We start from the raw sequence: 12,071 nt of genomic DNA on the forward strand, positions 1-12,071 counted from the left end.
AGTGAGAGTCCCTTTCTCAAATAAATGGAATAGAAAGTGATAGAATAGGATACCAATGTTCGTCTATGCCCAGGCATAGACAGGCGTGTGTGTACACTGTAGACAAGTTCATGCACAGTCACTCAATTAGTTAAATAGCAGACACAAAGAGGAAGAAGACAAATGGGAGGAAAATGAGCATATCGTGTTGTAGCATCAACAAGATGTATTTAATGGCAGATAAGCATGGTAAAGGAGAACTCTGTCATGGACAGCCAGGGAATAACAAGAACAATTAACATAAGGTAGGACATAAAATTTGAAGAATGACCAATGTTAGCTAATTAATATTCTTTAATTACATGGGTAGTTTGAGTATTTATGAAAATGGCTTATGTACTTTTAAATTGAATTCTGCTAATGTACAAACTAGAAGAAGTAGAGTGCATTTATTTGCAAAGAATGAATAAAGTGTTTATTCCTGCAGTATGTTTGTAGGCTTATACAATGGAGTTTTAGTATTAGTTCAAGATAAAAGAACTAAAATAACAGTAAGAATCTTCCTGCAAAATACCCTGGAAGGATGCTTTAGTACTAATGAAGGTGATGAGGGAAGAGATGTTTGAAAAATCATCAAACTGCACTTACCCAGACTTGAATTATTTTTGAGACAGGGTTTCGTATAACCCACACTGGCCTTTATTTGAAGAGAATCTGAGGTGGGTCTTGAACTCCCGATCTTTCTGCCTCAGCCTTTGCTAGGACAGGATTCCAGGCATATACTACCACACCAAGTGTGCCTTTACTTTCAACAACATTCTTGGCAGTGTTATTTAATTATTTTCTTTCTTTTCTTTTAAAAATAGTTCCTCTTGACACTGCTGGTTAGAGTGATACAATGTCCATGATAATAATGGAGTATAGAAAGTAACTCTCTAGTAAACCATGCATACACCACCACCACCACCACCACCACCACCAACAACAACAACAACAACAACAAAAACAACAACAACATCAACATCAACAACTACTGAGATTTGCGCTGTTGTTCAACTTATATGGTAAAAAATGATCACCAAAGCTTATTTCCGGCTACCAGAGTGATTCAATCAATTGCAGGATTTAGAAGAGAACTGTAGAGTTTTCTCCAGTCAGCACCAGCACTGTTTTCTGAGGTACTGATGATTTTGCTTTTTGGCACTTGTTTGTAGAATAGTTAGATCACCCTGGAAACACTTTTTTCTTTCATTCTCTGAGCTTCTGAAGTTCCTGGAGTGGAGACAAGGGAGTGCACAAAACACAATGGACAAAAGTCCATTTTATGTTTGAAGCATTGGACAGAGGGAATGTGGACTACTTCATGCCTCTAGTAAGAACAACCCAAGATGGAACTTAAAGTGCAAAGGTGGTAACACAGTTAAAGTAAAAAAAAAAAAAATAGAAAAGGCAGAGAGAGTCACTAGCCACACCACAGAACTGGTTTCTGCAGGTAACAGAAGTGAGAGCATAGGAAGGAAACAAACAGAAAGAGCCTCGATGACAGCGTAGTTCTGTGAATGCACTGGCCACGAGCTTTCTGGAAAAAAAGAACAAGAAAAAAACCCAGAACAACAATTAGTCATTTGGCGAGGTTTTCATATGCTGGAATTGTCCATATCTGGTTTCAATATGTCTCCCATGGATACAGCAGGTTTATTTTTTCTCCCGTTGGCAGATATTTGTGGTGTGCAGTCTTTGAAGGGGCATTTGATTGGCATTCCACTGTGGCTGATAAATTTCCCTCTTTTATGATGTAAAATTTATAAACTCCATGGGGCAGTGATTACTACCTGGATATATTGGCAGCACTTAGAATAATAAGTGGCATATAGTGAGAGCTTCATAAATATTCATTGAAATAATTAGCTGCAGCTCATATCGCCAAAGCCCTAATCATTCATTCATACAGATGTTTATAAACAATTATTGAGCACAATTTTGCTTTAAGTCATTGCAATTTAGAGATAAGACATATTAATTCTCCTTGAAAAAGTTCATTATGAATTCTTAAGGAAACAGTGTCACCAGAGATTCCTTTAATGTGGTTTGAAGATTATAACAGATTCGTGTGTATTCAAGTAAGATACTTCATATTGGAAATGGCTTTATCTAGCTTTTAATCCTTTAACAATTTTGTGAGATGAAGAGATAACATATTTTTCTGAAATGAAGAGAAAAGAATCATGCTTATGAATTGTGCACATGACCAGAAGCCCAAGCTGACCAATTAATGGACATTGTAGAGACTTTCAGGAGAGACTGAAGTTCACTACCAACATATGTGCTTCACCCAGCTAGAAAGCCTCCAAACACCACCAAGCTGCATTTCTCCTGCAGCCCTGGTTCAGATCAACCTGCATTTATAGTTATTCATAAATCAGCTGGTCAAGGGAAGGTGCGTGCTTGTTAACTGTATAGTGGTGTACTGTGTCTTGATACTTCTTTTTGGTCTCCTTGGTGCTAAAATGTCACATTTGACGGACATGATTCTTAAAATGTTTCCTGTAAAAGTTTGATTGTAGCTAGTGAACTATCAGGGATCTCTTTCTCATTCTGTTTTAGCCCACTGTCCCTACTGTGGGCTTCCACTCCTGGATTTCAAGGTGTTCTGTGGTGATGGGTTAGTGGGTCCTTATCTCAAGACAGCTGGACAGCACAGCATCTCAAAACCAGATTCACAGCAAGATCTGAGGCCTCAATTCAATAGAGGAAAACAAGTTATTGTAACACTGTGCCATCTTTTACTAGGGCTACTGGTACTTCTATTTTTATTTGATAATAGTGTTTATTCAGTTGTTCAAATAATAGCCAATATGTGCTTCCTATATTGAGAGAAAGTTGAATTCTAGAAAACATACAGAAAATAAAGCTGACGTTAAAATTTTATGTTCAGAAAACAATGTTTTGGAGTCAGAGTTGTATGGGAAAGCAAATGTACCTGGAGAAGTGACAAACAGTGCAGACACAGAAAAGAAAGAAGATCAAAGGAATATGCCATTGTGTACAAAACTGATTATCAACTGTCAGGCCAGGCTGTCTGATCGTCATCCCCCCGAGTGCTGAAGGCTCTCAGAATGATGGGAGAACTTGAAGGAGATTAAGGCTAGCAGCAAGTATGTGGGTCTGCTTCAGAAGAGGAACAATGACTGAGTGAGAGGCTCTCAGATGAACATACCAAAGAAAGGAGAGGGCTTGCCAGCACTGGACAGCATGACTTTCCAAATGATTCTGAGATACCAGGGAGTAATGATCAAGGAGCAGTGATTGACATCAGCCAGAAACTCAAATTGTATCACATGACCATAGAAACAAATGAATACCCCATCGCCACATCAAAGGACTGGAGGAAAGCCACATGCTTCCTATAAGATTTGGCATCAAAAGTAAGGCTAGAAAGCCAGACCTTGGATATTAATTGGAGGCCTAAGGTGACTTAGTAACTAAAAGTAGGGAAAAAATTCAATTTTAACTGTCTTGTTCCTATTCATGGACCACATTTCTTGAGTCCTTATGACATTTAGAAATATAGACTTTTAGACATTAGACTCTATTATACATTGTGGCTGCACATATATTGTAGGCTCATCTTGCTTTCTTCTTATGGACAAACACTGGGGGAAATTACACGGTGTCAAGTAGAAACAGGATGGCAAGCCCCACGGGAACAGCAATGAGCTCATTGATGGTGTGTTCCTTTTGGAGGGCTGTGAGATAATTATGCATTTTCCTTTTTTGAAGAAAAAGATGTGAAAATGATATAGCTATAGTCAATGTTTTGATACATTTTGCGAAACAATTATTCTCTCTGCATTAGTCATGGAAGGAAATTATTGAAAATGCTCTGCTGCCAGTGTTAGAGGGTAAAATAATTTCACCAAGCATTCAGTGGCACCCAGAAAGGCACAGCAGCTTCTAAGGAAAAGTATAAAATGTGGGAATGTTTGAATCACCTTCTTAAATGAATTAGGTATGACTCTTTGGTGATGCTCTTCCCATTAGGGATAAGATCTCCCTTTTCTGTCATCGTGTGTTCAGCTGTCCCTCTCCCACAGCAATGCCTTACCCAGCACTTCCCATGTAAGTGTTGCAGACATCCATTTCCACTCAGTTGGAATCTTCCCTACTTTGTATTCAATATTTTCCAATACACAATTTCCATTTCTCTCAGGGAGCTTTCAGTTAGTTAAGCTCGAAAGAAAATTTCCAGAAACTGAAGATTTGTGAGAATAGGGTAATGCTTTCTAAATTAGAACCTGCTGGTGCTTATCTAATGCATATATGGCAATTCTTTTAATTATCACATAGAGCATTTCTCTGTTTTAAAGGGTACAAAGTCAAAGCCTCTTAATTATAGTCGGAAAATCATTGACACAGCTTAGACAGCAAGAAATCAATCAAAACATTTGCTGAAACTTTTCTACAGCGTTCAGTTCCAGGTCCCTGCTAATTGGCCTCAGCGTAGGAGAAAAGCTTGGTTATAGGACCTAGACAATAGCACATTTTAGACAGACTGGAGATGCAGGGTTCTCATCACCATGGAGACATAGAAAGAAAGGACACAGTGTCATGATCTTTGAGGACTCCCAATACAAAAGACATGAATCAGAATGCTGGATCTTGTTCTCTGTCACCATTATGAAGTACATATTCACCTAGGCAAAATTCTCATTAAAGGAAGGGAGATTTTGAAAGACCCCCAGACTTGGGGAGACTCTCGCTCCAGTCACGGGTTGAGGTACCCCCAGGAAACACGAGAAGCCGGTCTTGATGTAATCAACAAGAGGCAGTTTTATTTACGAGATCTCGGGCTGACACGTATCTCACACAGGAGATTGAGTCAAGCCCCGAGCCTCTCTAGGCAGGAGCTTATATAGGGAAAACCAGGGGTTTCGTGTGAATACACATAATTGGCTAATACAAAGAGTGCACAGTTACTTTTGGCACGGAGTTACATCAACAAAGCATACGTGTAATCTAGCATCTCAGCAATGTGGGCAGGGCAACTCATCTCACTGCAGCAGGGGGATGACCCATCCTCAGGGAGTGAAGGAAGGGGAGCGGGTGGCTCCAGATGGCCAGTGTCCTTGGGAGTTGATAGTCGGGCCAGTGAGCCCTATCTCAAATTCTCTCAGGCATGTCTGGACTTTGTTCATGACTAACTTTTAGAAGTTTTAACCCTTCAATTTAAAGATCTGATTGAAGATCAGGCAAAGAGGTGATTTCTCAGGGTGCAAGTACAATATAAAAATGGCTGCTTACCTGGCATAACTGTGTTGATTTTCTTTATAAGTACCCTTTCCTCTAAAATTCACCTTCCTCTACATATGGGATATAGCACCCTAAACATAATGTAAGCATCAAATATAAAGTCCAGTAAATTGAATTAAATAATTAGGTTAGTATTTAAGAACAGCCAAATGAAATTTCTTCATGTTTTCTGAGATATAGAGCTAACCTTGTACAGGTTTTGATAATAATGGTAACTAATGTGAGGTTCTTTTGAAAATTAAATTTATCAATAAGCAAAGGCCCTAAATGCACTGAAAAAGACATGCTGCTTACTTTGGTGGTTGGAAATATGAACTTACGCACTGGAATATAGTGAGCTGCTTTCAAATTAAATTTTTTTTTTGCAGATGGCCTAGGTGACCTAAGATGATGTTGACATATAGACATATACAAAGAATTAACACATGTGGATGAGATTAGGCTCTATAGAAAGCTTATCTATATATCTCTTATATTAAAGAAAGATATGGTAGAAAGTGAAATCATTAACACTGTCCAAAATGATACACATCACACTCTGGTGGTATAACATCATCTATACAGACAATTGAGAAACAAAGAAGGACAGATCTTAACACTAAGAGTAAGGAAATCAACCAGTTTAAGCCTTTCTGCATCTTAAGACTATTTATTAAAATGAAAAAAGCATCTAAGTAAGGCTGAAGTGACCATAGAGTGGCTCCTCAAAAATTTCATCTTGGCAAGGTAGGTCTCTTGAACATGGATCTCTGCTCTCTGTAATCTCTGGAATTTTATGAAGTGCAGTGTGTGAGCATTCACTCAAGTTAGATGCAGTAGTCAGTTAGCTCTCTTACTCAATCAGTACAGTGATCTTAATAATCTCAGGCCTTGGGCTGCAAATGACAGCATCCCTGGGTCTCACATAAGTGGGCTCTGTTCATTCTTCTGTGAATTACCCTATCTCTGGGAGGAATAACATAAGTTTTGTCACAAAAAAGATTCTAAGAAACCATGTCAATCCATGAACAATAAAATAAACACCCATCAAGAAGGCATTTTTCAAGCTTATATTTAACATCACACTGAATGGAGGAAAACGTAGTGTTCCTACTGAGATCAGGAACCTGTGAAGATAACCATTCTCTCCATTTCTAGCACAATATAATACATGAAGTCTTAACTAGAGCAATGTAACACAGTGAAGAAATAAACGTGAAACAAATAGGAAAGGAAGCAGTCAAACTATTCCCCTTTACAGATGATATGGTTCTATACACAAAAGATCCTAAAGAACCAAATCTCTTAGAGCAGATAACATATTTAACAAAATGGACAGCTACAAAAATTAACACTGAAAATGAGTATCTTTCATATATACTAATTACAAACATACCAAAAAGAAGTCAGTGAAACAATCACATTCATCACACACACACACACACACACACACACACACACACACACACACACACACCCCACAAGGGAATAAACCTAACCAAGGGAAGGAACTAACACTGCAGTAAAAATCTTTGAACAATGAATAAGGAATTTGAGGAAGACATAGAAGTTGGAAAGAATTTGCATGTTTAGGTATTAATAAGAATTAATCTTATGAAAATATCAATCCTACTAATTGCAACCCAAGAATTCAATGATTTAGTCACAATTAAGAGTTGCAAAGCCATTCACCATATATGTATCTCCTGCTGAAAAGGTATTTGGATGCATATACCTTGGATACCATTGCATTGAACCAAAAGAATACTTGAGGTATACCATTACACTAAATTTAGAAGTATACTATAGAGACATAGCGATAAAACAGCAACAGCTGCACACAACACAAAAACAGCAAGATATGCGTGGTAGTTTCAATGTGCCTGGGCTCCATAGGCTTATATGTTTGAATATTTGGTTTCCAGTTGGTAGAACTACTACATAAGGATGGTTAGGGGGTGTGGTTTGTTAGAGGAAGTGTGTCACTGGGATCAGGCTTTGAGGTTTCAAAGCCTATGCTGTTCCTTGTTTGCTTTCTGTGCTTCATGCTTGTAGATTAGGATAGGAGAGTTCAGTTGTCAGTCGAGAGCCATTATTGCCTGCCTGATGCTATGGTCTTGTTGATCATGGGCTCTAAATCTCTAAAACTATAAGGCCTCAAATTAAACAACTCTTTTTTGATACGTTGTCTTGATCATAGTGCCTTATTACGACAATCAAAAATAACTTAGCCATTTTTCTCCACAGATATAGAAAAATCCCAAAATTTATTTTGGCTGTTCAAAGTACTAATGATAGCCAAATCCAGTCTGAACGAAAAGAATATCTTGGGCGGGATCGACACATACATTTAAAAGAAAATGCAGAGTCATAGTCATAAGAAAAGCATAGTACTGGTACAAAAACAACATAGACCAATGGAATAGAATTGATAACCCAGATAGATATAAGTCCATGCAATCACAGTTACCTGATACTTCTATAGAGGTAAAAAATAAAATTAGAGAAAGACAGACTCTTCAACAAATGATACTACAGAAACTGGAATTCAGCATGTAAGTAAAATGGAACTAGAGTTTTATCTCTTACTTTGTACGTTCATGAGCTGCAAGTAAATCAAGGTTCTCAAAAGACTTAATACCAACATAGGTAAAAAATAAAATAAGGAGTATGTTTCATTTTATAGCTACAGGTAAGGATTTTCTGGACAAAAATCCAGTAAAACAAAAAGTAAGCCAAACTATCAACCATCAGGGTGTCATGAAACTTAAAACGTTTTTATAAAGTCCATCAATGGAAGGAGTGAAATGAATGAATTGGCAGTGCATAGATTGGGAGAAAAATCTTTACTTGCACCTTACCAAACAGAGGATTAGTGTTTAGACTATACAAGGAGCTTTTAAAATTAACACTAAAAAGTTAAATAGCTCAATTTTTTTTAAAGGACGTGGAACTGAACAGAAAATTTTCAAAAGAAGAAATATAAATTGCTAGGAAACTCTCAAAAGTAGTTAATACCTTTAGTCATTAAAGAATCGCAGAGCCTTTCTGCTGGCTCAGACTGCTAGCTAGTCTGCTCCCTGGAAGATTCATATCCTGAGCCATACAAGAAGGTCTGGTGCACTCAGAGCATTTGGTATAAACCCTTCTGAAGTCCCAAAGCTGCCTCTGGGAGCCCAGTGGACTCAGGGACCCATCACCACCCAAAACTCCCACCCGCTGAATACCACTCCCCTTCTGCCTGGTCCTTTCTTCTGGGACACTTATCAGCTAGTCTGCTCCCTAGAAGACCCCATATCTTGAGGCATACCTGAAGAACCACTGCACTCAGAGCATTCGATACCACACCCTGAGGCAACCTAGGAGCTCTGCTGCACTCAGGGTTTCTGGCACCACAGCCAGAGACATCCCAGGAGATCCACTGTGCCCAGGACACCACAACTTGAAGGCATCCCAGAAGTTTCTCTCTACACAGGGCAACTGGGGAGCAGACACTGCAGTCTGAAGACCACCAAAGGGCTCTGTGGCATGTAGGGCAACTGACTCAAAAGACTGAAAACCTTCCTGGAGTTCTGCTGCACACAGGGAAACAGAAACCACAGTCCATAGTATCCTGCTCCCCACAGAAAACAGCTTCACACAGGACAACAGCTTGACTGCTCCTCTGAAGACCCAACAGTCTGAAGACTTCCTAAGATATCTACTGCAGCCAGAGCTTCTTTGCCCCTCTGAAGATCTTCCAATTGGAACACCCCTATAGGAGGTCTGCTATAGCCAGTGCTGCAGGCCTACCAGGAGACCTGAAGCAACCCAGGGACAAAAGAGGTAGACTACAGAGTCACCCAGACCAACAAACACCAGAGATAACCAGATGATGAGAGGCAATAGCAAGACCATAAGCAACATAAGCCAATATACATGGGCATCATCAGAACCCAGTTCTACCAAAACAGCAAGCCCCAAATACACCAACACACCTGAAAATCAGGAAGCTGATGTAAAATCCTACCTCATGAAGGTAATAGAGTCCTTTAAGGAGGATAAAATAACTCACTGAAAGAAATACAGGAAAATACAGGTAAACAGGTAGAAGCCCTTAAAGAGGAAACTAATAAATCCCTTAAAGAAATACAGGAAAACACAATCGAGCAGGTGAAGGAGTTGCATAAAGCAGTCCAAGACCTAAAGTGAAAGTAGAAACAATAAAGAAAACACAAAGGGAGGCAAACCAGGAAATGGAAAAAAGAGGTAAGAAATTACAGATGTATCACCCACAGAATAGAAGAGATAGAAGAGAGAATCACAGGTGTAGAAGATACCATAGAAGACATTGATACAACTGTCAAAGAAAATTCAAAATATAAAACACTCCTATCCAAAACATCCAGGAAATTCAGGACACAATGAAAAGACCAAAGCTACGAATAATTGGAATAGAGAAGAATGAAGATTCCCAGCTCAAAGGATCAGAAAATATCTTCAACAAAAATCATAAAAGAAAACTTTCCTAACCTAAAGAAAGAGGTGGCTTAAGTACAAGATGGTACAAGAAGCCTATGGGACACCAAACAAATAGGACCAGAAAAAGAAAACCCTTTCATCAAATAATAATCAAATAATAATAATCAAAACACTAAATGCACAGAACAAAGAAAGAAAATTAAAAGCTCCAAGGGAAAACGGCTAACATACAAATGTAGACCTATCAGAATTATACCAGACTTCTCAACAGAGACTGTAAAACCCAGAAGAGCCTGCTGAGAGGTCATACAGACTCTAAGAGAACACAAATGCCATCCCAAACTACTATACCAAGAAAAACTCTCAATCAACATAGATAGAGAAACCAAAATATTCCAGGACAAAACCACATTTAAACAGTATCTACCAATCCAGCCCTACAGAGGTTCCTAGAAAGAATATGCCAACACAAGGAAGGTACCTACACCAAAGAAAAGACAAGATATTAAGCATATCACAACAAAGCAAAATGGGGAGAACCATAAGCACATAAAACCACCTACAAAAACAAATAACCCAGCTATACCAATCTTGGGTATAGACCCAAGGGGCATGTGTTTCATTATGTTCACAGTAGCCTTGTTTGTGATAGCCAGAAACTGGAAACCACTCACATGTTCCAAGACAGAAAAATGGATTCAGAAATTGTGGTTCATTTACACAATGGAATACTACTCAGCTTTTAAGAATGAGGACATCCTGAAGCTTTCAGGCAAATGGATAAAAGTAGAAAATATCATCTCGAGACACAAGGTAACTCAGACCCAAAAGGACATGCATAGTATGTACTCTCTAATAAATGGACATTAACCCCCCTCCAAAAAAAGTGCAGAATACCTAAGATGCAGTTCACAGAACTCAAAAAGGTTAACAAGCTGAAGGGCCCAAGTGATGCTGCCGCACTTGGGAGGGAGAAGAAAGCAACCATAACAGACGAGAGAGAGACAGACAGACAGAGAGGGGTGGGAGCTGGGAGGGAAAGAGGTTGGGGTAGGGGAGAGGGGAACATGATTTGGTATTGGGTGGGGAACTGAAGTCCTGAGAGCCAGCAGAAAGAATGGAAACCAGCAACTTCGCAGAGAAAAAGTTTAGGAGGATCCTCCAAAATGTACCAGAGACTCGGGAAGAGAAAGCCTTTCAGGACTCAAAGAGAGAGACCCTAGACGAAATACCCTACAGTGGGGAGAGTGAACTTGTAGAGCCCACCTTCACCAATAAGATAGGGCATCAAGTGAGGAATGGGGTTGCTATCTTACAGTCAAAACTCTGACTCATAATACTTCTTGTCTGAAAGAACTGTGGGGGCAGAAATGAAGAAGAACCTGAGGAAAAGAAGGTCCAGCAACAGGCCCAAAACTGTTTCTAGCTTAAGGGAAAGACACAGGCCTGACACTACTACTGAGGCTATGGAATGCTCACAAAAAGAGAACTATCATGACTGCCCTTCAAAAACCCAAAAAGCAGCTGAAAGGGTCAGATGCTGATATTTGCACCCAAACAATGGACAGAGGTTGCGGACCAATGTGGTTGAATTAGGGAAAAGCTGGAAGAAGCTGAGGAGGAGGGTGACCCTGTGGGAGGACCAGCAGTCTCAATTAACTGAGATCTCTTAGATACTGGATCACCAATGAGGCAGCACACACCAGCTGATATGAGGGCCCCAATACATATACAGCAGAGGACTCCTGGTCTGGGTTCAGTGAGAGAATATGCACCTAACCTTCAAGAGACTGGAGGCCTCAGGGTGTTTAGAGGTCTGGTGGGGTGGGTATAGTGGGGACAACTTCGTGGAGACAGGGTGGGCAGCTTGGAGGAGGTGTGGGATGTGGAACAGTAGGAGGGTGGAATGGGAAGGGAATACTATCTGGAGTGTAAGAAAACCAAAATAAAATAAATAAGTAAAGAAAGAAAGAAAGAAGGAAGGAAGGAAGGAAGGAAGGAAGGAAGGAAGGAAGGAAGAAAGAAAAGAATCTCAGATTAAAATACTTTAAGTTCTATTTTGCTTCAGTCAGAATGGTCATTATCAGGAATTCAAATGACCAATTCTGATTTGGATGGTACCCTCTTGGTATAAGTGTAATTTAGTGTAACCATTCTTGACATTAATTAGGAAATTTCACAAAGAGCTAGAAATAAAACTGCTGTATGACCCAGTTATACCAGGTCTTGGCTTATACTGAAGGCACTTTATATCCTACTATAGTATACTTGTATATCCACGTAACAGCTTTGCCGTTATTCTCTTCATAGCTAGGTGGTAGAATCAGTCCAGATGTTCAACA

The sequence above is a fragment of the Rattus norvegicus genome, chromosome 2, assembly GCF_021556685.1.
Source record: "Rattus norvegicus strain SHRSP/BbbUtx chromosome 2, alternate assembly SHRSP_T2T, whole genome shotgun sequence".
NCBI lineage: Eukaryota > Metazoa > Chordata > Mammalia > Rodentia > Muridae > Rattus > Rattus norvegicus.